Here is a 21,886-nt window from a genome sequence, read left to right on the forward strand (position 1 = left end):
AAGAAGTTCATGAGAGATAAGTAAGAATGGTCAAAAGACTCAAATCATGCAGAAATTTACATATTGTTAGAGGAGAGAATTGTAATGTTTGGGGAAGCGTTTGTTTTTTAATTAATGGTAACTTTGTGCACAGCTCAGTAATAGATATTTCCTTAGTAACTTGTCTTTTGCTTGAAGACAAATAGAATTATAACTGTAAAAGCCAGAAGTTTCAATTTGCTTCAATCCACATATGCAGAAACTTACTTAGCAAAGTAGCTTTGTTTCAAGTGTAATGTAATTGGCAAAAGGAAGCAGCTGTGATCTCTAACGTCCTTTAAACAATCTGGTGACCAAACTACCTCTACCAGAGGTATTGCGTTAGGCATTATTAGTAAGAATGTTGTATATTCCTGCTGACTGAAGCACGATCCTTGGCAGTTTCTCTGCTCATCTCACGTTTTTCTCAGCCTAGCTCAGCTTTCTCATGTCGGTTATGTCACTTTGAGGAATGATTCAGAATTCCAATTCAAAATACATGGGCTCCCTTGCAGGGATGAGTAAGAAATAATCTATCTGAAAATTCACAGTAAGGACACGTTATGACATCTAGGTAGGAGAATTATTTGACCTTATTCAGAAGCTGAAGTTTGATGCATCTAATTATACCTAAGGAGGAATAAATTAAGAAAAGAATGGTGAGGAAGAAAAGCACTGAATCCCAATTAAAATAGTACATTCTTTAGTAATTCAATAGCTTGAAAGATGCCAGATTTACAGTTTTCAGTGCACTGGTATATGAGTAAGAAAAACTCATTATTCCTGGTTGATGAGCTCTGATAGCCCTTTAATTTTGAAAACAGCTTCCATTTCTTTCAGAAATGGAAAGCTGCTTTTTTGGCAGAGCCAAAAGCTTAAATTCTATGAAGAAACTTTTTTTCCTTTGTCTTTTAATAGTTTTAGATGACACTGGAAACAAAGTTTATATCTGTCACAGGAAAAGTGTATACATTCTTTACAATCAATTGTATGACCTAAATGAGTTAAAATGCTGTCTAGTAATATAAGTGGTCACATGGATTTACAACAAATCAGATGTTTTATAATGGTATTTCTGTGTGGGTTTAATGGCTTATTGTTCTGAAAAAAAAATATGCTAATGCAAGCAAACACATCAGCTTCCTGGGTCATAATCAAAGTAATCATAAATAAGAGAAGCACATAATAATACAAGTTACAGCTGACCAAGCTGGTTTTGTTCCTTCTTATTCATATGGAACCTGTAAAAAGGGAAGCATAGCAAAGACAATTGTCTTACTCAATTTTTAGTTTGAACAACACATAGCTGAGCAGTTGTACTTGTGAAAACAATGTATGACACTTGTAATGATAATGTAGTGAACACAGGATGTTATCTTTACACAAAGTAACATGTGATGAAAGATTCTGTTGTTTGGAAATTGATTCCATCTCAGATTCTCCCTAGGATATTTCATTGTGCTTTAATGTCACAGTTTGGGCTTACATTCAAAATTCTCACCTTTAAGTTTGTGCTCTGGTAAAACGGTTAGTTGTTTCCATAGTTTGAATGCCCATATTGACATTTCAATGAATGCTTACTTCACTGTGTTGAATGTTAGAGAGAATACTAAGTGGTGTTTTCTATACCAGAAATTGTTCTGCAAATAAAGTCATGTAATGGAAATGAGCTTATACACATGCCAGGTATTTTTGTATTGAATGAATGTGTAAGGCATGACCTCTAAGAGTGCAGAGTTGTATAGACCTTTTTCCAGTCACATATCAAAAAACTCATGAAATTATTCAAGTCTTCCTGCAGCAGTTTGATTCATGGATATAGAGGCAGAAGGAGCCTTGAAGGTCATGTATTTTCACACATGAACAGAAACAAGCATGTATTTCTGGAAAGTTTTAATTATGTGTGTTTTTACCTATATCAATATTTCTCAGGATAAGTAGTGTCCAGAAGAGCCATATGAGGTCCTGATGTGCCACACCAGGCCCCACCATGATGTGCACACCATCATGAAGCACTCGAATTATCGTATTGCTATGTCTTTATTCTGTTAATCAAATTGTTCAAATCAAACTGTTCAGTTTACCATCAATATGGGATTTGCGAACAGACTCGCAGACTACTTTCAGGCAGACTCATTTGTGAAGTGTGCTAACCTTGTGAGCCTTATACCTGAGTAGCTGAAATCCTGGTTGGTAACACTAGACAACTTTTATATGACTGCTTGTCATACTGCAGGTAAGAATACTCTTGAGGGGAGTCTTCTGCAACAAATATGTAGGAGAACTGATGTTCGCTATCCTACCTTTGCTATTACTGTATCCTGAATGAAAGGTTATAAAATGTTACAGGAAATTGAATGTGCTCCCTATATTAAAACATAAATGTTGATTACCTAGTTGTGAACTTTTTCAGTCCACTGCAGGTACCTTATAATGAACACTGATGTACTAGAAAAAGATTTGGGATGTCATCTTCATGCAACCCAAGTATATGGCCTAACATAGAAGTTGAGTAGCACTTTTTTGAATAGTCTATACTTCAGAACCAATCTTTAAAAAAATGCTGAGAGCCTAATTTTCAATGCAGCTGAAGTAGTATCTATGTGAATAAGTCCCTGGTCATAACATAAGTAACAGATTTTTTTTGAAAAGTAAAGGAAAATGCATTGGCTTTTGATAATACATCAATAGATGGAAGCTAGATAGCTTAATAAGCAGTGCTAAACTTAAATATTTTGGGAAGGAAAGCAGATAGGTATCTTCGAAGAGTCCTCTTAGTGTGTAGGCTTTGTAAGATTAAAACATTCCTAAGTATTTCATACCTAATACCCTAATGATGTAAGAACCCTGATCAGAGAAATTTGTTATTCTATGCTTCATACCTTCAGAACTAGCTTTAACTTGTTATTTGGGGGAAATTCCTTTTTTATTTTTTTAGTTAGTGGATAAGGCATTTAATATAAATGAATCTGGCATCTTATCTCTGAAGGTAATCAAAATTGGATAATAAAAATCAGATTTCCTTATACACCATCTTTGAATTATAGTATACCTTCTTTTGCTGGTCAAAGCTATGTATATTTGAAGGCTTCAAAACAAAGATATTTGTGGCTTTGGAATTTTGTCTGTGCTTAGTAAACAAATCGGAAGTAAGTCAGAACTACCTTTTTTTGTGGCTCGTGCATTTTCTTCTAGGACAAAATGTCATTTTTCCTACCTGCTCTAAGAAATTATGTATAAATCCAGCAGCACTATTATTTTTTTTTCACTGAATTGTCTACAGATATATTTCATGATTTCTGCATAACTTACATAAATGTTATTTACCGTAGGTTCACCTATTGAAGTATATATTATAATCAATGTCTCCCTGCTCTGTAAAAAATTGGAAATAACAAAAGAGCTTTTTGGAACGGTGGTCCATTAACCACTTTCAACTAGCATAGCTCTTCTGACTTCACATATACACTGCCTGTGATTTGAGTTTTGCATCCACATTGCCTTCTGTGGAAAACAAAACAAAACAAAACAAAAAACAGGCTTGTCCTCAACAAAGGGATGAGTTCTGTTATATGAGAAAAATGGTTCTGACTCAGAAAGATTCGGTGTTCTTATTAGCAGGATACTCTGAATGTAATACCCCCAGGGATATAAGAGCAAGCTGAGTAGAGGTTGTTTTTTTTTGTTTTTTTGGTTTGTGTTTTGTTTAGTTTTTTAAAAAAGAAAATAATTATAAAATGTTCTTTTTTTTCTTTCTTTTTTTTTTTTTCTCCCCTTCGTTTTATTTCTTTGTATCAGTCTTGACATGTCTTTTCTGGAAAAAATAAAAGGGGGGAGGGAGGGGGGAAGAGAGGAGAATGTTTGAGGTTGGAAGGGACCTCTCTGGAGGTCATTTTGTCCAAAATCCCTGCTGCTCAACCAGTATTATGTACAGCAGGCTACACAGTCCAGATGGCTTTTCAATTTCTCCAGGTGTTGAGTCTCCAGCACCACTTCGTGCAGCCTCTTTCAGTGCTCAGTCACCCTCACAGTAAAGTTGTTTTTCCTTATGTTCAGGAAAACCTTCTGTGTTTGTGGCTAGACATCACAGAAAAGAGCATGGCTCCATCTTCTTTACGCCTTCCTTTCAGGTATTTGTACATATTGATGAGATCCCCCTGAGCATTTTTTTTTTTTTGCCTGTTTTCCAGGCTGAACAATCCCCGTTCCCTCAGCCTCTCCTATGGAAGATGCTCCAATCCTTTCATCATCTTACTTCTACCTCCTGCATATAGAGGAAAAGAATTGTTAAATGGGCTTTTTATTAGTTTAGAGACAAATTTACAGATCCAATATTCATCATCAGTTTGAAAGAGAAATAAAACTTTTCAATAGACAAAGATTAGAGATGGTCAAAGATTAAGTAAAGAGCAGAATGATAAATGGAGTAAAGGGAAGAGCTTGAAGCTTTGAGACAATTGCACCATCAGTGGCTTCTGGATACTGCTAGGAGAAACCTTGGCCAAGTCGAGCCACCAGACTGTTAGTCATTTCTTTGCTTTATGCATAGCAAATCTTCAAGGAAACCTAAATACAGCAAGGGTCATCATAGTATTATCTCTTGTTTCAGTCTCCCATTTAAAATTTTTATAGAATCATAGAATGGTTTGGGCTGAAAGGGACCTTTAAACATGAGCTAGTCTAACCCCTCTGCTGTGGGCAAGGGCATCTCTCATAGATCAGGCTGCCCCAAATCCTTTGGGCTGGCCTTGAAGATTTCTAGGGCTGGGGTACCAATGACTTCTCTGAGCAACCAGTTCCAGTGACTTGCCGTCCTTTAAGTGACAAATTTCTTCCTAAAATCCAATCTGACTCTACACTCTTTCAGTTTAAAACCATTACCTCTTGTCCTGTCACTAAATGCCCTTGTAAAAAGTCTCTCTGCCTTTCTTATAAGCCCACTTATAAGGGGGCTTATGGTCTGCAAGAAGGTCTCCCAAGAGCCACTTTCTCTTCTCTAGGCTGAACATCCCCAGCTCTCACTCTCTCAGCCTTTCTTCATAGGAGAGGTGTTCCAGCCTTCTGAAATTTTATGAAATCACTTCTGTACAATATCAAGGGACATTCACTTAGAGTTACCTGGTAAAATTCTGTCTAGGGCAGTCTTAGATAATGTGTACAGTTTCTACTGCGTTTGCAGTGTGGCATAGTCTCATTGCTAAAAAGCTATTTTATACTATTGAGAAGATAAGGCAGCAAAAGGAAGTAAATTACAGGGAACACTTCAGCCTTTAGTGACAGAACTATTTTCCATTGGGGACCTTCAACATTCTAAGATACAGTACCTGGAACAGATAAGAATTTAATTCTATTGCTAAGGGTGCAGTTAATAATACAGGTAATAATTACAGCAGTGAAGTTAATGATCTCATTTTGTGCAGGCCTAGATATTGTAAAATGCTGCTGACTGTTACCTGGATACATCTGATACTCAGTAATGGAATTTCCTTATGCTTGTCTCTGGTAGAGAGAAAGAGGAAACATTGAAAATAAACTTAGATTTTCAGTGCAAGAATTGTATTTTGACCATAAAATCAAAGTCGTGCATAATAAAGTCTTTTCTTTATATCTATCATTTCAGACTAATCATCTTCACAAATACCTGTCTCATTCCTATTTGGGAAAATAATAATAACTATATATATATATATGTATATTAGAAGTTGAGATGAATTAGGACAGTTTTTTCAAAAATAATTTATTCATTTGACTATCTTCAATTTTGAACTTGCTATCTGTTAAAAACTGTGGTTTATCCAGAAATGGAGGGTAGTTCTGGCCATATTCATCCTGTTTCATTTATTGAGTTATTTATTTTCCACCCGTCAGAGAACTCCCAGAGGATCTCAAGCTATCATAAAATCATTAAGGTTGGAAAAGACCTCCAAGTTCACCAGGTCCAACCATCCCCCTACCACTTAAAACATGTCCTTAAGTACCACATGCAACCTTTCATTAAACAGCTATGTTAAAGGCTTATCAATGCTGATAAGCATGTGAAATAATGCACTGTTCAGTTGTCTTTAATATTGAAAGATGGATTTTGAGGTCCATGAGAAACGTCTCTCCTAACAAGCACTAAAACCTCTGATTCTTTTAAATAACAGTAATATGGACTACTGCAATTTCTAAATGTATAAACAAGATCAGAACCATGTACTGCTCAATATGCTACTGCCAAAATCAAACTCTCAGAACTGTTAATCTGTCTTAAAAATACATGGGATTGAATTAAAAATCACAAGAGAGATAATAGAAGTAATTGCAGTAGACATTGCGTATGTATGCTTATTTTAGAGGTATACATTATTAAACTTTTCACACACTGTAAAATACATTTTAGAAATTGCTATAGTTTGCCTTCAGGTTTGGAAATAAAATGTAGATTTCTAAACTTTTTTTTTTTTCTTTTTTTTTTCCCAGTAATGGTTCAGAGACTGCTCAAAAAACATAACTAAAATTTGTTGGAAACTTACATCAAATATATATTAATGTTCTTTTTCCAGTGATATTCTTATGCAACAATTTAATTGTAGTGATTAGAAAAAATATTCTGTATTTCAAGAGATTGAAAATAAAACTAAGGAATTTCCATTGCTACCTCACACATTCATGTTATGTTTACTAAGAAATTTGCTGGTATATAAGTTTATGGTGTAAACTCTTCGTTCAGTAAAGCATCTTTGTGGGGTAAACTAACATCATTCTTTATAATTTTTTTCTAAAATAATCATTCACCCTGTCTCTTCAACTGCTCTTCTGAATTGACCCTACATAAAAAGAGGCAACAGGCACGAGGAGAAGAAGCAGAAAATTGAAATAATCTGGTCAAGGGCAAAATGCTAGGTAGAAGGGGACCAAACTCCCTCCCCCCCCCAAAAAAAAAATAATAAAAATCTTGAGATTTTATTCTGTGCTCTGTGTTTTGAACCATTTGCCTACTCCCACTAAAGGGAAAGAACAAGGAGCAAATCAGCATCTTACCTGAAAATAACACAATGGGAGAAGAAGGAAAAAAAAAAAAAAAAAGGAAAGGAAGGGAAGACATTATATTAAGACAAGAATTAACACAATGACTGTAAGTGCACATACAGGCATACATGGTGCTAAGTGGTTAAATTGTCTGAAAAATTATTGTAGCATAGGCATGATAATTTCAGATGACTTTCTTACTGGAAATATCTTTCCTAGACACACAGTGCCAGCCTAGCAAGCAAAGTGCAATGGACCTTCTTGCTTCTCTTGTTAAAGACAAGTTGCTCTCGCTACAGATGTAGATTTAAAAAAGTATTCAGCAGATTTGTTTACCAATGATTCAGTTTGACTGCAGGGCACGGCTGGGCCCAGCAGCCAAGATGGTGGCGCCTCGCCTCAGGGACAGCCTGGGGAAGAAAGGAGGGCACAGCGCTGCCTGGCAGCTGGCAGAAAGAAAGGAAGAAAGGGGGAGAAACAGCCCTGCTGGCACCTGGTGGGAGGGATGAGGAGGTGGACGAGGAGGGCAGGTGGGGCTCCGTGCGCTGGAGCAGAGATCCTCTTGCGGCCCCTGGGCAGAAGGCGGTGCTGGAGCAGGGATTTCCGTCCCTTGGCAGGCCCACCCGCTGGGGCCGGGCACGGTGTGAGGAGGAAGGGGCGGCAGAGAGATTTCAGGGACTGGCTCCAGCCCCTGGGAGAGATAGGACAAGGAGTAACGGCTTTAAACTAAAAAGAATAGATTTATGATAGATATTCGGAAGACATTCTTTGCTGAGAGAGTGTTGAGGCACTGGAGCAGGTTGCCCAGAGAAGCTGTGGATGCCCCATCCCTGGAGGTGTTCAAGGCCAGTCTGGATGGGGCTTTGAGCGACCTGGTTTGGTGGGAGGTGTCCCTGCCCATGGCAGGGGGGTTGGAACTAGATGATCTTTAAGGTCCCTTGAACCCAAACCATTCTGTGATCTATGATCTGTTTGCTGTCCTGGATCTTCTGTTTAAACCCTGAAACTGGTATGTAAAGTAATTCACAGTTAGCATATAGGTGTGCTGTGTTATGAAATTTAAAATACAGAGTCAACAGAGTGAAACTGAATTAATAAAATTACTGTATACAATGCACTAGTACCTTCTAGTTGTTTCTCTGTGCAAGGAAGTAGAACAAAACTTCCCCTTTTGAAGAAAGCTAGAGATGTCACGGCAGAATTAAGGCCCATCTAGAGTGGTTATTATACAGACCTATAACTTTGGATGGTGCATTTTCATGGTGATGCTGTAATTACTTGGCAGCTGAGAGAAATCGTGTGGAGAAAAGCTCTGTTGTAGTTGAGGCACCTTCAAGTTAAATAGTCATTTTGTCTTTCACCAGCTCTGTTGTTGAATATATTGTTGATTGAATAAGCAGTTGGAAGGTTGCATATACAGTATAGCTCTCAATATAGGCTGTAAGTGGAATATAAACCACAATGATGGTGGAATATAAACTGCAAAATTACAAATAGAACAGATAAATCCAGTATACACTTGTTCAGGTTTGGTACCTTTATGCTGGTTCTTATAGTATAGCACCAAAAGCTCAGCTAAGAATCTTCCAGGTTATTGATGTGCTTAAACATTTAAATGTTATGCGTCTGTACGAGCCCATCACTGTTCTCTTTCTGAAGAAGACTGAGCTTCTCAAATATTTACAGGATAACCAGTACATTATTCAGTGAAATATTATATGCTTTTTACAATTACTAAGAAGGACATTAAAAATGACCTTCTTAAAAAAATAATTCTTCATTGATTATATGGTATTTTGTTATAATTAATACTGAATAGAATGGTAGTTAAGTGCACATGCATTTTAATAATAATAATAAAAAAAGTCTCTGGGAGTAAAGCCAAAACTTCGGTAGCTTCCTTGACCTGCTGATCTCTTGAAAATTAATGTTTATGAAACATCTCATTTGTACAAATCAAGAGCCTACTCTTTAAACCTTCACGTTACAGACAGGACAATTTTTTTTTATTTTTTATTTTGTCATTTTAATTTATGGGTATACCTGCCAGTAGACATCCAAAGCCCACTGTTGCTCTTGGATAAAGCCTCACACCTAGAAATAGTTACTGAAAATACAGTATGCTTATAGCTCTGTCTCGCCAGCCCTGACTTGCAACCAGAACAAAGAGCACATTCAATGCTCAGAAGGATAGCATGTTAAATGATGATATAATGGTTTTCTGTGTTTGTTCAGCATCTAATTAACACAATGATGCTGATACATAACTATCCCACTTAAGTGATAATAATAATGGTGGTGGTCAGCATACCAAATGAAAGAACATCATAAATTTGTGAGTGCATAACATACTACAAAATTTGTATGGAGGAAAAAGTAATTCAATATTTTAATTAAAAAAAAAAAAAAAAATGAATCTTCATAGACACATACATCACATTCATTTTTCACTTGCAGACTCTTAGCACAGTGCTATACTTTGTATCATGCACATACTTTATTTTTTTTACAGATATACTGAATACTTAGTTTGGCTTACCAAGTACTGCCCCACCAGTCTGTTCATTCTGAAAACTACTGATGTCAACAAAAGTAATCAGGAAATGTTTTTATGCACACACCAAAAAAAAAATCTTTGTTGAAAAAAATATATATATTATTTTATTTGATTCTAAAGAAAACCAAGAAATATCCCACATACACTGCTGTTCTAAGAGCTCTGTGGGGATAAAACTCCACCCAGAAACCATTTAACAGAAACATTTTCGCAAACACTAGATACAAGCTAGCAGGTAACTTACATAGTCTCTAAATCAAAACGAATTGAGCAAAGCAATTGAATATCTTATTAACATGCAGAGGTAATGTTTGGCATTCACAACTCTGCAATATATTAAGGTAAAAAATAAAAGGTTTGTTGTTCTGTGTTTTAAAGAATTACAATTTCCTGCCATAACTCTAGCACAAATTCTGGCAGTGTACTTTTATAGCAGGTGATATTGTTACAGTATTTGCAATACAGTGATGCAAAGACATTCATACTTTGAAACAGTTTGTAGCCAAGTTTGGAAGTATAATCAATACAATACCAGATATAGAGGAAAAAAGGGGATTATTCAGTATGTATTTTACTGAGATCATATGAACACTAAATATATGCTTGCTGTTGGGGTGGGTTGTTTTTTTTTTTTTTTCCTTCCCAGTGTGTTAAAATCTTCAGAACTAATTAACTGCAGTGCACTAAATGTCAAATGCATGCTTTCTTTTGTTTGAAGAGTCCTGACATTAGAATAAAGACCCCAGACAGGAGAAAATATTGTCTGTGCATTATATTAAAGCTTATGCACCACCTGGTGGTTTTAAGAAGCCATTATGTTGCCATATCAGTTGATGATAGTTCATCAGATTAGAAAGAGCCCAACCTCTAAACAGCAACAGCAGCAGTGTATGATGGGGCTGTTTGTGTGGCATTGCTTGACAGAGGAGAAAGATGATGGAAAAAAGTATCTGTGGCCTCTGTCTTCCCTCTAACTCCAAATGAGCTTTGAATTCACTCAGGGATTTTATGTCTAGCACTCTGGGAAATAATCTGGCTTGTTTCTGCAGTTGCTATTATTTACAAAGGCATGCTCATTCACCAGTGTTTTCTCATCCTAACTCCCCATTCCACAATTCCATACACCCAAAATAGATTAAGTTAGCAGTCTCAGAGTTATTCCACTAATTTCTTCATCTGCGAACCATTTCATGGAGTTGTATTTTCTCCCAGAAGCTATGTTTTGTTCTCATTGTTTATTCTCTCTACTTTAAAATTCAGTATCTGCTCACGTATATTTAAACAAACAAAAAAACCTACCAAAGTACTATTTCCTTTCTTACTTGTATAGTAAGTAGGAGGACATGGGGGCATGGACAGATAACACCCTTACCATGGAACATGATCACTTACAGTCATGAACTTTTATGGGTGCTGATTAGTCAGTAAAAAGCAAAATCTTCCATTTTCTAAGGTTGATGTAACAGTGATCTCCTTGTGTGCTGGTGACATCAATCTGTTTACTTCTCACAGAAAAGCTCATTTTTCTGTCTCCCCTTATCTTCTATTCCTGCTTTCATTTTTCTCTGCTAGGTTTTTCTTACCCAGTTTCTCTTCCACAACTACAGACATTTGAATTTTTCCAAAGCCTGATTATTTTTCATTTTTGTTGAAACTGAAAGGAGACCTTTTAATGTCTCATTTTTAAAAGAATGCACCAAAGTAGCTATTTTTCTTTCCTAAACACACATAAAATCTAAAATCTTCATTAAAAATACTTCACCTGCTCTTGTCTGAATCAGCATGCCAAACTAGAATAGCAAAGGCAAAGGGGGAGAGCATGTGTTTAAAATATGTTTGTATAAATCAGGCATTATCATATGCCTGACATATCACATTTCCTGATTACTTTCGTTGACATCAGTAGTTTTCAGAAAATTAACAGACTGGTGGGGCACTAAGTATTCAGTATAGCGACCTTATCTATAATTTGTTGGCTAGCTGTGTGGATGACGCAAAAGCAAGAAACAAACTCAGAATATCCTGCAACTACTCTTCAGTAAAATCCATTGAAAGTTAATTCAGAGAAGCATAGAGCTCAATCAATAATGGCTCAGTAACTTCAAAGCCTTGCTTTCTTTTATTCTCTTGTTCTGGATTCCAGTGTTTTTAAGTGCTTTTTGTCCAGAGACCTATGTTTCACTTTACCTGTCATTTGCATTCAGATTTCAAATGCTATTTATTTTGCTTTTAGGTATGTGTTTTGTTTGTTTGTTTGTTTCAGAAAGGAAAAAATGGAATTCAGAACTACTTTCACTGCAAATCATTCATGGTTATTGCATTCATATGCTCTACACAGAGTTTTCTGACTATTAAAATTTCTGGAAACATTGAAATATGTGAAAGACTGTCTTTTAAGTCAAATTATAATGCCACATTAGATCCTAAAAGTTTCTTCTTGGTGCATCAAATAAGGTTATTAAATTGTTTTATAACTTCCTTTTTTTTTTTTTTTTAATGGGAAGAAGATACATCATAAATTGTGTATCATGCTGGTTGTTTATATCACATTATAGTAAAAAGAGTTTAAATAATCTGGCGTACAACAAATCTCCCATGCTGTAATTTAAAACAAACAAACAAACAAAAATAACATAAATGTTATTTAGAGACAAACTTCACCCATTTCTTCTCATGCCTGATACAGCATTTGCAATGTTAATGTAATTTTTACTCTCCTATGTCAGTGTCCTAAATTACAGAGACCACAATCTCAACAAACGGGAAGAAGTCAGAGGGTATATAGAGTAGCGGTGCTAAAATGATGCAGTTTGTATAAGCCATAGTGCCTTAGTCAAGGGTATGTCTAACTCAGTACTGTGCCTTAGTCAAAGGTATGTCTAACTCAGTATTATGTCTTAAACAAGGGGCATAGTGAGATAACACTGAGAACAAGGAAAGTGGGTACTTTTCAAGTCTCCAAATATTTTTGGACACCAGGAAATGTCTGATTAGTAACTCTTGTATATATACCTTTATCTATTCACAATTACCTTGAGTGAGGAGTGCCACTGGAAAAATGACTTTTTATTATTTGTTTTGAGTCTGGCTCCCACCACCTTTACTGATGAAGGCTACTTCTTGTGAGGAACAGTGAATGCTTGATCCCAATCCATTCTCTCCATTTCACCCATGTTTAAATAGACCTCATCGTATGTAGACTCTTAAATCCTTACAGGCTCAAGAGTCCAAATCTACTCAGTTGCTATGAGCGTCATACTCAGTATGACAGCCATGCTACACTTCAGTTGTTCTTATTGTCTTCAAAACATCCAGAATATTTGGGAGAACTTAAATTTATGCCCTAGCATGTTGATAGTATCTTTTTTTTTTTTTTTTTTCCCCTCTCAATTATTATGTTTCTAGTACTGACTTTTTTTTTTTTTCCTCCTGTCCTGCCTCTTGGTCAACTCAGAGTTTATTACTTTATTTGTGGAAGTAAGTTTATTTTTCCCCATGCACAGCTTTGTATGAATCTATAATGAATTTCATGTGTCATTTGTGCCTGTAAGATCCTTTAACAGTTCTTTGCAGTTATCCTTACTATATTAAATAACTTCTTCAGCAAACCAGCTCACCTCACTGTATGCCTCTTGGACAGATTATTTATGAATATATCAAACAGCCAGTTCCAGAACTGGTTCTAGCACAAACTCCGGAGGAATTCCATTGGTGACCTCACCCCATTGTGAGAAATAGCTACTTTCTCCTACACTCTTAATTCATATATTTAGGTTATCTTAGTTATCTTAAAAGCCTGAGGTAAGGAACTATCAAAAGCCTTTTAATAATCTAAGGAAGATGTAAGAACCTGGTCACTCTGAATAACAAGATGTGCTGAATAACAATCTGAATAACAGAAGTGCTGAAAGCTCAGATGAATATGAAAGTCTTGCAATGCTAGCTTCTATGAAAGGAAGGACTGTTGTCCCTTTTCAAGTAGACAATACTTAGATGACCAAGAATAATTCTTATTTATTTATTTATACCTTATAGTAGCTGTCAACCAGTCTGAAGTTCCTTAAATCCTCTTAGAATGTTTTTATGCGTCTAAAATGCTCATTTCCCTATCCTCAGTCCACTGGTATCAAACAATTTTTATTGAGAGGTTATATGTCATCATTAGCATTCATTTACTCCATCCCTGAGTTCTTGTCAAACTCTTATGTGAACATCATCTGGTTCTGCCAGTTTGGTTAAGTTAGTATTGTATTTCTTTAGAAGACTACCACGTATATGTTACGTCTATGCTGTGGGCCAAGAACATAGATCCATCTTAATTTATATTGCAGTGTAGGGGATCCCAGGGCTAAGTTACACCCTTGCAGAGAAGTGGAGAATGGTGTGAAAACAAACAAACAACAACAAAAAACAGTTAAACACTCCCCAATTCCCAAAACCTAGAGAAAGAAAAAATATGGTGCAATGTTATATGATGCTACTTATTAATACAATTCTCCCAGCACTTTAATATGTGCACTAGATACTGTTAGTTATTTTTAGTGACATACAATTTGGTGCAGTAAAAAAGTTTAAGGGTCTAGCAATACCTAAGAGAGCTTATGTGGGTAGAAGTTCACTAACTTTCTGTGCATTAGTCCTTTCTTTGATGGAGTCATTTAGTGCATTCTGGTGTCATTTTCTGCCTTCAGGTGTAGTTTAGGCAGTGAACATATTTCTTTATAAACACACCTACATGTGAGCACTCAGTGAAAGAAATATGCATTATTTTTAGATAAAGGGATGAGAAGTAAAGAATTAAGTGAAAAGGTAGTATTGGATGTAGCACAATATGTATTTTAATGTTAAAGGGAAATGAAATTTCTGTATCTCATTACACAGTCTCATAAAGATTAATTCACATTTTATTTACTTGTAATTTCAGCAACAAAACATGGAAAGTTTCTAGTGTAATCCAGGTCACAAAGAAAAAAAAAAAAAAGGTGCATGTGTGTAAAAGTCCAGTTAACTTACTATTTGACTAAAACCTTCATTTGTGTTTCATACTGGTTTTGTGTATAGAAATAATGTGGGGGGGGGGGGGGAGGAGGGGAAGAACATTTTCAAAATTGGGTAGCCAACAACTAGCTTGCTACTCTTCCTCATGAGCGTGTTAGAAAATGAATTTTCTTACCCGTCAGGTTTTTCTAAAAGCTCTGTATGGAAATCTACATAATTAATATAAAATACTGGATGATTTATGATCACATGTATTTGTTCTGAATTACAGCTTTGTGATTATATTCCATAACTTTTAGAATTATTCTGTTAGGGTTCAATTCAGAGGTAGGCTTTTGCTCATTAAGTTCAGAATATTTAGATCTGGTAGCTGATTTCAGGTTCAAAGTACTGCATTTTGTAAAATAAGTAGAGAATGAATAGGTAAATCTCAGTAGTCCTGGAGAGCAACTTTGACACATTAATTGTGTAACAATTGATATAAAAGCATTGCAGGTGGCAGCTCTGAAAGAAACAGCATACTGGGTGTAACTAACATAAAGGCAAAATTAGAGTTGTAGATCCTTTGAAGTAATGCTTTTTTTTTTTTTTTTTTTTTTAATGAGAAACCCATTCGCAGCAAAAAAGTACTATGAGTTTTATCCTGTATATACACACTTGGATTTATAAAATTGGATACATGTATTGAATCCAAAGGTAAAGAATAAGCTTGGCAAGTAGGAAAAAATATACAGACATTACTTAATCTTGTTCACATTCTATTAAGTACATATTTATATGCTTCTGTATTTATGCCAGTTGTGCATCATATCTAAAGAAGTATGTTAATGCTTCTTTATTTTAGTGTTTGTAATGTAAATGCACAGCAGTTGTAAATGAGCTGTAAACAGAATGAGTTTACTAACCTTTACTGCATGAACATGTCACCACTTTCAAGACTTGCTTATATTTCTTATAAAAAAATAGGTAAAGCTAACCAAGTTAACCATGTTCCATAGCAATTCGAAGACTGGTAACATATTTTAAAATCTAGTAAGAATACTGAATAATGTAAAAACCTTATTCTATAATGCTGTATTTTCACCTATTAAATTTTTGTGTTGCAAGCTGTCATTTTCTCTATATTTGTAAAGTGCCAAACACAGTAAAATTTGACTAGAAGATCAATATTGAGAAATGGCATTAACACCATAGATATCCTTCTTGATCAACTTTTTAAGGTGTGAATTTACTATTTTCCTGTAACTATACTTGAGATAGATATTGTTTATTCTTTGGAAAAGATTTTGTACAATAAAATGATTTAAATTTCAAATACATTTATAAACATTCAAAAGAGAGTATTTGTACCTTTAGCTGTATTTTCAGCATAATAGTTTATAGTTTTATATGTTTATCATTGTTTAGTTACAGGAAAAAAATGATTTTTTGTTCATAATTTTTACAATGAAAAATCTAAAATATGGCTAAGTATTACTTTATTACGTTATTATGAAAGAATAAAATAGATAATCAAGGTCCACTACAGTGCTTTGGACTTGCCAAAACTTTATGTAAAATTAAGTTTTGAGGATCAGTTCATGGGGAGGGTTGTTATAGTAACAGTGCTCTAAATTCTGAAATGCTTTCTAATGGATTTTAATTTAGGGCATTTGTGCCTATCTACAATTGCTAAAAGTCTAGCCCAGAGTTTTATACATAAAGAAAAGACAAGAAAAGACAAGAAAACAAAGTTCTCTTGTGCTTGGCAGCTGATGAAGAGAAAGACAAATATAGCTGACCATTCATACTTTGGACTGAAATATTCTCTAATTTGTGTAAGTGTGATAAAGATCAATATGAAGTATTTTAAACAGATGATTAATATTTTATCTCCCTTTTCTGAAAGAACTTTTATGCCTCTATGTGCTGTATTTATCTTCAAAGCTATGAGGTTATTTTTGCATGCACAAGAGAACAGATGTATTTAAATTATCCAGGTACCCCTTGTTCCTTCTGAAGTGTTCCATTCCTGGTCCTCCATCTACTAGGGCACTCAGAAAACAAATTGGATTTGGGGATTAAAAAGAAGTTAAGGGTCAGAAATAATGCTGTGTGCATAATCTGACTGTTTATGGTAGCCCAAGCTGTGTAAACAAATTAGCAAATTCCAAGTCTTTGAAGAAAAGAACACAACAAACACTGCCAATATATAGTATGTATCTATTTGTCCAACTCAAATATATATATATAAAAAAAAAAAAAAACCAACAAAAAGCAAACATTATGGTCTGTCCACCAAACACCTCAAAGGAGACTGAAATGCAGTGCTTTCTGAGTTGGCTGGTTTGTTTGTTTATGAACAGACTAGGTACCTCAGCATTAGACTTGAAGGTAGACCACTGACTTGAGAGTCAGTGACAGAGGTAAGTCTTGCTAGCAATGTCTTGCTGGCTAGGTTTAGGAGAGCAAACTGTTAGTAAGCAGTATGCTTGAATTGGCAGGACGAGGTTTTTTCCCTCCCCAGACCTAGGAGGGAAGTGGGGAGTCACCATAAAACAGCAGACCTAAGCAGGGGTGCAAGGAGGAGATGAAGGAGGCAACAGTGAATTAATTAAAAGGCAATCTTGGGAAAACAGTCATCAAAGCAGCACTTTATCTCAGATGAAAAGGTTTGTCTCAGAAGTAGTACCATAGCACAAAAATTAAACAATTAGTCTGGAGAATTCTGTGGGAGTAGCTCCAATCCAGATATAATACTTTCCCCATACAAACACAAATAAGCTAGAGCCTTTGCCAAATTAGTGTGACAGATATGTCATTAGAGGTTTACAAAAAAATGTCACTTTGTTCCTAGAAACACATGACTCTCTTCAGACAGTTGATATTCTTGTTTGACTAGCATGTGAGTAGCAAAATCTCATGTGCTACAGCTATTTCAACACAAGGCAGAGAAATTAACATTTGTTTCTTTTTAAAAAATAAATGTGATTGGACTTTTTCTTGTTCTCACCAATGTATCACATCTGTTTCCTTTATCTGTTTTATTAATTCCAGCTATCACTGTTGTGTTATTTTCACAAAAGATATCAAGTGGTTATTTTTCATGACCAGTGATATCATCCTGTAATTTGTTTCTAGCTGTGTTCTCAGTTAGCGAGCTGTTTTTGTTCTTCTGTTTGAAATACAAAGGAGAATGAAACCTAACCAAAATGTCAACCAACCCAGTCGAACAGTTTATGTATTCATATTGTCTTTCTTTAAAGATAAATTCTTCAAGCACCATGTACAACTTATCTACTGGGTCTTCAGGTTTTCTGCATGCTGTGTAACATGAGATCGATTCATAGGACAAACCTTTTTGTCTTTGTAGATCCACAGTGTTTCTATGGAAACTGTTACAATCTCTTACATGGAAAAATAATATTTAGAATATTATTTGTTGTAGGAGTTGTTTTGGTTTTGCTGTTTTGTCTGTGATATGACAGAGATATGGAAAAGGAGCTACCTTACTTTCCCCATTTCCCCTGCATTGTTTTGTTTGGTCGTTTTTTGTTTGTTTTGCATGGGGGAAATCACTTAGCAAAAAATATTCATGGAGAGTACTTTTTTGCTGACTTAAATATCGTTAAACATTGCATTCTCTGCTTGTAATTCTTATGGATCACACAGAAAATCTTACTAGGAAATCCAGTCAAATTTTCTTGTTGAAATACTGCACAGTAAACAGTTCATGTTGTGCTGTTCATATTAAAAATATAATAGTAAAGCACATCCTGCTGTCATTAGCGTATGGTGAGACGTCATTTTGTTCAACACCAAGATCACATCAAAAGGCAATTCTGATCATCAAGGAAGAAAGTCAAGCCTGGCCATCACTTTTTTCATCATAAGTAGTTCCATTTAGACACCATAAAATATTCTCTATTGTTGTTTGGGTGGGAGTAAAACTGTTTGTTTGTGATTGTTACCAATCTATGCAGTCCCACAAAATGAACAGATATTTAAAATTTTCAAAGTCTTACTTGTTAGAAATCAATGTTTAGGTATATGTTACATGCTTGACAGACACCACTGGAGAGTATTTAGTATCAACTGTTTCATAAATGATCCATTAGGGTTAGACTTCACAATGACTCCTGGGAGAAATATGCTTTTATTTCTTTGCCATTTACTCACTCAGCTTTCTGTCTGCTGGGAATTAAGAGCTGTAAATTCTCCAGATAACTGTTTGTAGTCAATGAAAACCTGAGCTGACTGTGGTAGGATGTTGGCTGCTGTGCTCTCCAACCTGTCTATTGTAGAAAGAGGTTACTGTCTTTCCGAATATTATACCAGTTATGATCTTGGTCTGGTCACTTTGGTGGGAAATGGAGGAACTGTACTAAACCACGTTCATCCTTGTTTTGAGCCCAGACCCTTTCCAAAATTTGTATTGTTTTATGTAAATAACATTTTGCCCCTTTCAGAATCTCTTGTACTACAGCCATCTTCCTTCATCTCTGCTGATAAGTTGCTAGCTCCACAGTGTTCTTTTTTCTTAATGATGAATCCAGCGGCTTCTTCCAAACATTTCTGAGCTGCAGAAAAGTTCATACGGAGATCCAAATTTCATGTCTGACATTTGTGGCTCTTTTTTGAAGGGCCTGGCATTTTCTGCAGATCCAGCTGCTCTGTATAACCTAGGTGATAAATGTGCTATCAGTCAATTAAGGAAAAAATAAGAGAGGGGTGGATAATCGCAGAAATTGCAATCTAATGATGCCTAGCTCATCCCAAGAATGCTAGATGAGAAAAATATTAACTATTAAAATCTAAATTACATTCTGTGACAGAAACAATCCAGTATAATATCTCATTCAATGGATTACTGTAAGTCATCATATATTATTGTTATTTTTAACTAAGTAGTTACAGATAATGAATAGGAGAAAAAGGAGAGGAGAAACTTGTTAACACTTTTCAGAGACTTAGGAAGAAATCAATCAAATGGAGCTCAAAGCTTCAGCACTGATGGTTAAGTCAAATAAGGCTGTAATTACTTATGATAAGATAAGAGTTGCCTCATTTGTAGCTCCAGTTTTTCTGTTTTCAGCTTGTTCCCATTTTTCTTTATGAACTTACCTCCTGATTCAAAGGATCTTATTTTCTTAGTAATATTTGTCCCAAATCACGTACCTGTAGAGCAACATCTCTCAGACTCTGAAGAAATAGGAGGAGTTTTCTAAGTCTTTCACCGTGTAACATATTTCCCACACCTCAGATCATCCCTATCCCTTCGCTGGGTTATTTCAAGTGCTTCAACACCTCACTCCAGAAATGACCATGCTGATGAACCAGTGGTCTTGTGAGTACATTTGTACAGGTCATATTCCCTCTGAAATTTTTGTAGATTTTTCCATTTATACAGATACACCTCAGATCAAGTTAGTTTTTCAATTGCTGCATTGAACTGTAAGCATGCCAGCTGGTTATTCACCCTTAAATCCTTCCCAGAGTCAGTTTTCAACAGCCACTGTGGCATGTACTACTGATCTATACTTATGGGATATACCAAATGGGTATATGGATAAAATGTACCCAGTTTACCAAACAATCTCAATTTCTTTGTAAATTGTCCTCCTTTTGGAATTAACATACCACCGACTTTGTGTTATCTGCAGTTACAAATTATTCTTTTTCTTCTATCTGTCTTTTACATACACACACACACGCACACTCACAAAGTATTATTTAGGGGGTTGATTTTTTTTCTGCAGGACCATATTAGAAATAATTCAAGTCAATTACTCTTCCTTTACAAATACATTTTGAGGTTTGTCATTGAAAACATATTAATCTTGTCAGACATTAAAACAGTGCAGACAGTAAACACAGCAATGATAATATTCTGATTTGGGTATATAGCTACCAGGAAAATTATGCTGGATACTTCAGAGAAGGTGAAAAGAGGAAAAATTGGCTTATATTTTCCTGCCCATTAAAGAATGAAGATATCAGCAATCTACATATCCTGCAACCAGGAAATGTAAGAGACAAAGATGCTACAGACAGGCTGTTATTGCTTTTACCATAATTGTGCTAATATTCATGAGAACTATCTCTCAATAATTAAAATAAAGTAAGTAAGCCTGCCTTTTCCCATCAGGGAATTAAAATAAGAGTCATCAAGACTTTTTATTTTAAAGATAAAATGATAGAGATCAGCAAAGAAAAGTGGATAGAGAGATTTTAATTGATTCAGATCTATAGGTCAGTTGTTATGGAATTTATTTTCAGACTAGAGATATGACAATGTCTCTGTTTTAAAGATCTTATAATCTGCATTAGTGTGCAAGATTCTAGTCTGGCATAGAGTCAGTCTGAGCAATTTCATTGATTGTTGGTTCCATTTAAAATGCAGTTTTAAGATTAAAATATAAAATAAAATAATAAAATAAAAGGAAATAAAATGAAATAAAATAATTTCTTTTGTGCTTAAGAATACTCATAAAGCCAGAATAAAAAAATCTGTAATATATTTATGCAATTTTGCTCCTCTCTTCTGGTACTAGAACTGTAAAAGACTGTTTTGGTTTGCTATACCTTTATCTGTTGATAGATGCAGGTAAAGCAAACTGGTTAATTATTGATCTCCATGACTACTTTCCGTTACATATCTACATCTAAAATAGATTATAAAATTGACTAATCTCTGCAAGGTTTTTTGCCTATCTGATCCAATAACTGGGCTGCATAGTAAGAAGGAATAGAGCTATTCTATTATTAATGTACTGAGAGAAAAATTAGTACAAAACTGAATGAATTTATGGCAGAATAAAAAGCTGTTTTATTTACCAGGGTTTCTAATCAACCATGGTTGATTACATGAGGAAAGAATTTCCAACTCATGTAAAGAAAAATGAAATAGAAATGAAATACAGAGTCTGTAAGTTGATCTTTCTGTGGCATGAGGTTTCTTGGTCAACTGTGTAGACGTTAAAACACCAAAATGTTTGTCAAATGTATCTCACTGTCAGCAAGATGTTTTTTCCAGGGGACATAGGGAAATGTAGGGAAAATATAAACATTTGACTGTTTTCCTAAATAAGAAAATACTCATTTTCAATTGAAATGTCTTTATATTCTATCGAATATGAACTTAAAAATTACATATTCCAATGTGGTAAACTGTTGGCTCCATCCAGAAATAAATGTCATGCCATCCCGCTCCACCCCTTGCTTTTCCAGAATTATAGTGTTTTCCTGAATTGTTTTTACTTAATAAAACTTATGGCGTACCCAAAATGTAGTAAGCAGCACAATGTTTAAGCTGACAGTTGA

General features: G+C 35.1%; 1 protein-coding gene and 1 long non-coding RNA gene across 5 annotated transcripts in view; one reads left to right on the forward strand and one right to left on the reverse strand.

The window, feature by feature from the left end:
- Positions 1-21,886, forward strand: part of CDH12 (cadherin 12) — a 577,613-nt gene that overhangs the window by 218,131 nt on the left and 337,596 nt on the right. The window lies entirely within an intron of this gene.
- On the reverse strand, positions 3,712-7,962 carry LOC140001734 (uncharacterized). The gene is made up of 3 exons (XR_011807245.1): positions 7,523-7,962; positions 5,472-5,517; positions 3,712-4,282 (listed from the first exon to the last, which is right to left on the reverse strand). It is a non-coding gene; the product is annotated as an uncharacterized lncRNA (long non-coding RNA).

The sequence above is a fragment of the Anas platyrhynchos genome, chromosome 2 (genome assembly GCF_047663525.1).
Source record: "Anas platyrhynchos isolate ZD024472 breed Pekin duck chromosome 2, IASCAAS_PekinDuck_T2T, whole genome shotgun sequence".
Taxonomy (NCBI): domain Eukaryota; kingdom Metazoa; phylum Chordata; class Aves; order Anseriformes; family Anatidae; genus Anas; species Anas platyrhynchos.